Below are 5,867 nucleotides of genomic sequence, written 5' to 3'. Positions count from 1 at the left end.
TTATGATAAATATGTAATCATAAAAACAATTAATATATATTAACTTGAAAACTCTATAAAAAGTTATAAAGTTCAAACTTTAAAGACTATAAAGTAAATATAATAAAGACATATAAAGAGGTATGGATTTATTATTCAGCTTTGTATTAATAATATAAAATAAATTGAATTGATTTCTTATTTATTTATATATATATATATATATATATATATAAAAGATGTTGTGTGGTAATCTGTCTTATATTTAATTTAAGGTCTTATGTGTAGATATTTTTAATGGCTTCATATCATATTGACAAATTCAATAGCAGACGATCAACATTTGGAATTTATGAATTCATGTAGCGGCCTTCTATAAATAGCATTACACTTATAATAATTGGTATTAATCAGATATTTATAAATATTTAATAAACTAAATTTAATTACTAGATTGATTGTAGTGAAATGAATAAGATCTTTTTACCTTTAATAAGATATTTCGAGTTTAAATTCTATGAAAAAAATATCAGCAAGAAACATTTTTTTCTCTTAATAGTTAAGTCTTACGTGACACAAATTTAAATTATTTAAGCCCCAATATAAATATCATACATGCGTAGAAAACAAAATAAAAGAAATAGTTGAACTTGAATTCATCCGTGGAAAAGAAAAGGAGACACTCCCTTTATGCCATTTATGTGAGGACTTTCACTTTTTTTAAAGTCAATTTGACTCATTTTTTTACTAAATTAGATTAGGTTTGTTTAATATTTTAAAATTAGAATTTATATATTCAAAAGCAATAAAAAAAATTACAAGTTACCTTTCTTCTCACGTCAAGACAATGAAAAAATATACTTAAAGATATTGCTCAAATTCATATCATTTGAATTTCGAAAATATAATTTTTATACTGTCACCTTTTACTTTAACTCTTTAAGAGCTAAAGAGAGTGTTTTCTAAAATCTCACAATAAGAGATCCCATTAATTACTTTAACTCGTTAGCTCAGTGGTATTTCAAAATTACCGCCCACATATAATTCTTCGGAGTCAAGTAACATTAATTGATAAAAAGGAATCCTTAACCTAAAGTAATTCTAATAAAAAGTCGTATTCAATTTTTTTAAAAGTAACAGAAGTTAGTTTCTTAATGTTGTTAAAAAAAGTTTATTAGTGTTTATAATTATAAAAACATAATTGTGATGGATAATTAAGTAATTTAAGAAAAAAGATAATTGTTATAAGTGAATAAAATTGTTATAGATTTTGATAGCTCTTACTGAAAATTTAAATTTTATGACTTTTTGATTATTCAAATATATTTTTCTCTTAATTACCATGTATTTTGGGTTTCCTAAATTACATAAATCTTAATCCTTTTCTTTTTCGAAAACAAAAAACTTTCGAGTTACCAAAGTTGTAAACTTAATACGTCCATTTCCAATAAGGATTACATCTTTTATAAAACTATATATTTGCGCTAAAAGCTATTAAACCATTATAGTATCATATTGTTTTTATACAACTTAATTACTAGGGTTTTAAGGATATTCTTTTTGCTTGATTCATCCACTATTGTTAATTTGTTTAATATTCATCACTTAAGTATAATGACCGCTATTCATCATCGTCAACGAAAGAGATATTCAGAGAGCTATAATTTTTACCCCAAGGAGAGCGATGTTATCAAGTATCTACTAGGGTTTGCGATAGATGAGCCACTTCCTGAGCAACATCAATTCATGCGGCTAGTTGATCTTTACGCGGAAAAGGAGCCATGGGAGATTCTTGAAGGTACTAACACCAACGCAGGTTACTTCATTACACCGTTGAAGAAAGAGAAGCCGCATCATAAAAGATTTAAGCGAATTGTTGGAAAGGGCATATGGAAAATACAAGACCTAGCGAAGAAAGTGTTTGATGATAGAGGTAGACTTATGGGGTACGTCCATCATATGAAGTACACTCCCGATACTAACAAAAAGTCAATAATCAAGGAGTTGTTCGGCGAGTGGTTGATGACCGAATACTCTTTGGATAATGATTATGTTACTAATATGAAGAAGAAAATTATATATAAGGATTTTGTAATTTGTAAGATCAAGAAGAAGAAACAAAGGCGTGATCATGATGATAAGGGAAAAGATGAGAATATTATGAATGATGTTGAAGTTAATGAATTAATCGATTCTGTTATGGAAGAATTAGAAGAGATTGATGATAATATTGAGGTGGATGTTGGGGATGACTTTCTTGCTGCATTGGAGAATGAATGTATGAATTCAGAAGATAATGAAATATCAAAGAATGATGCAAACGATATCAATCTTGATGAATTTGACTTCTTTTAGTACATGTTGTGATATAGTTAGCTACTTATTAATTTAATAAAGTTACAAGTTGTTTGTAAAACATCGTTACTCATATATTATAGTTTATTAGTTATGATCAAGTACTATATATGTGCCATATGATTTTTCTTTCTCAAATTGTGCTTGCTTATTAAATAATAAGATCAAATGATGAATTGGTTTAGCTCATAATTGTTTTCTTTTGTTATTGGAAGTGTAAAATAACCTATTTTTCTTTTTAATGAATCCTGCGCAATATATATCCAAATTAATTGTACCAAACAATGAGTCAGAAAATTCATGCTTTTCTATATCAGTAAATTAATTGGGAAAATAAATTCTAAGAAATTCCTAAACGTAAAGTTAATTTTCGTTAGCTCAGTGGTGTTTCAAAATTACTGCCCACATTTGATTCTTCAAAGTCAAGTAACATTAATTGATAAAAAGGAATCCTAAACCTAAAGTAAATCTAATAAAAAGTCGTATTCAATTTTTTAAAAAGTAACAGCAGTTAGTTTCTTAATGTTGTTAAAAACAGTTTATTAGTGTTTATAATTATAAAAATATAATTGTGATGGATAATTAAGTAATTTAAGAAAAAAGATAATTGTTATAAGTGAATAAATTTGTTATAGATTTTAATAGCTCTTACCATAAATTTTAGGACTTTTTATTTTTTCAAATATATTTTCCCCTTAATTACCATATATTTTAGGTTTCCTAAATTATTAATTTTCCTAATGCTTCTTATCACATTTTTTTTTCCTTACCATATATTTTAGGACTTTAATTCTTAATTTTAAATATTATAAAGATAATTAATAATAAGAAAATAGTAAATCACAATTTTGTCTATTATAAAGTTTTTAATTGAATAGTAAAAAATTAAATCAATATTTATAAGGACCTTCATACTTTTTAAAGTAATATAGATTCAGATGGATGGATAGTCAAAACTATGATAAATAAGCCCTTTATTTTTCGCAAAGAACTAAATTAAAGCACCACATGATTAATCCCAACAAATCTTGCTTCGTTACTCCAAAGTATATTCTACGTTGATAATTACATGTATACGCTGAAAATAATTATTAAAAAAATATCAATGATCCATAATATAATTTTGATTGAGATAAGCACAATTAACGATCTCCAATAAATAATTTATGTGATGAGAAAAAGTTAAATTGAGATAACGAAACTACCATAGTTGTTCTACAATACAAAAAATGAGTTGGACGTATTTGAGATATATTTCTTTCATTAGTCCATGAATAATTATACTATACGTTTTTAACCATGAAATTAGAAACCTACTGCACTCGTTTGTATTATATATTGAGATTTTTTTCACCCTTAATCAAAATTATATCGTACCATCAATAATTTCGTTATTCATCACCTCGTTCGATGAGAGTTATAGACCGAAAGTGTGTCCAACGGTAATAATTTTGAAGATTCCATAATCACTTCTATGGACGAAATTACACCTTTGTCGTCAACCCCCAATATTTTTGTTTAGTTGTTACTTTATTGACAAAAAATCAATTTTTTGATAATCACATATTGTCCGAAAAATCTTTCTAAGTTTTTGTTGATTTTAATCACTTTCTTCAAGAAAAAAAATCATTTTTTTGTGATGTTGATTACCTATTCTTGTTTAGTAGTAGTTACTTTTATTACGAGAAAAAAATTAACAGTTCTGATACTTATAGATCATTTGAAAAATATTTCAAATTCTTTTTGGAAGAATTTTAAGTGTTTGCTTATTAGTTGTTAGTTTTGGGAACTAATATTTGTGATACTTTTTCCTGGAAAATACTCTCTTTTTTTATTTATAAATTTCCCAAGTTTGGGGTGTTATATATCGAAATATTAGAGGGGGGCCTTGGCCTTACCTCCGAACATAACACAAGGATACAAATTTATCCTTCAAAAAGAGGGCAGAAGAAGCTATTTTAGATCGTACAACCTTCGCAAAAAAACAATCTATCTAGCTAACTAAAAAAAAAGTTGTCTTGTCATATTTGAGCCTTATAGAAGGCATTTGGTTCTTGTCAAGTTGGAATAGACCCCTAGCCTCCATCGGAAGTTGTTGATAGGTGTCATAATAGGCATCATTCTGATTGCTCGCAGCTAATTTGGCAAGATGGTTTGCAACCGTATTGACCTCCCTGAAACAGTGTTTTACCTTGACATTAGCAAGTTTTTTAGATGGAAAATACTTACAGGTTCTTATTGATATATACTTGTTTTTTTAGCTTATAAGTGAAAACTTTTGGGCTTTTTTTTTTTACTTTAAAAATCTTTTGAATTGATTAATTTTAGGTGCTTTAAAGCAATTTTATAGTAAATGGATAAAATTTAAAAAAAATACTTACAAGCACTTATTTTAAAATAACAAAAATAAGCCAAAATGAGATTTCTAACTTGTGAATTTTGGCTTATAAATCATAAGCGAAAATCCAATCCAGATAGGATTCTAAAACAAGTGTTTAGAAACACTTCTTATTTTGCCCAAATACTTTAAAAATACATAAATATTTTTTTAGCTTAACACTTAAAATAAGTTAATCCAAACAAGCTTTAATTAGTCATTTATACATATTTATAGGTTATATGTATTTTTCTTTTTAATGGATTTTGCACAATATATATTCAAATTAGTTGTACCAAGCAACGGGCTAGAAAGTTCATGCTTTAAGGGGCTAGAAAGTTCATGCTTTAACGTAGTATAGATAAATAATTTTAATTTTAAAATTCTACATTAATAAATTAATTGGAGAAACTCCTAAAGACCTAAACGTAAAGTTAATTTTCGTTAGCTTAATTTCAGAATTATTGCCCACATATGATTCTTCAAAGTCAAGTAATATATATTATTGATAAAAAGGAATCCTAAACCGAATCTAATAAGAAAAAAATTGTATTCCTTCTTTTTTAAAAGTAACAAAAGTTAGTTTCTTAATGTTGTTAAAAACCGTTTATAATTATAAAAATATAATCGTGATGAATAATTAAGTGATTTAATAAAGAAGATAATTGTCATAAATTAATCAAATTGTTATTGATTTTAATAGCTCTTATCGTATATTTTAGGACTTTTTGATTTTTCAAATTATTTTTTTTTCTTACCATATATTTTAGGTTTCCTAAATTATTAATTTTGACTTTACGCGTCTTACCATATATTTTTTCTTGCTATATATTTTACGATTTTGATTCTTAATTTTAAATATTTTACAGATAATTAGTAATAATTTGAAGAAAATAATAAATTACAATTTTGTCTATTATAAAGTCTTTAATTGAATGGTAAAATTTCAATCAATATTTACAAGGACCTTCATACTTTTTAAAACAATATCTACTATATATATATATACTTATATTTTTCTACTATATTATAAAAGAGAGTTTAGGCCCAAGTATAATATATAATATTCAAGATTGGACTTTCTTGAATATTATATATTATATTTATTATATAGTAGAACTTGGGCATAAACTCCCTTTTAAAATAATATAGAATA

The sequence above is a fragment of the Solanum tuberosum genome, unplaced genomic scaffold (genome assembly GCF_000226075.1).
Source record: "Solanum tuberosum cultivar DM 1-3 516 R44 unplaced genomic scaffold, SolTub_3.0 scf00010, whole genome shotgun sequence".
NCBI classification, from domain to species: Eukaryota; Viridiplantae; Streptophyta; class Magnoliopsida; order Solanales; family Solanaceae; genus Solanum; species Solanum tuberosum.
This window is presented reverse-complemented; position numbering follows the sequence as displayed.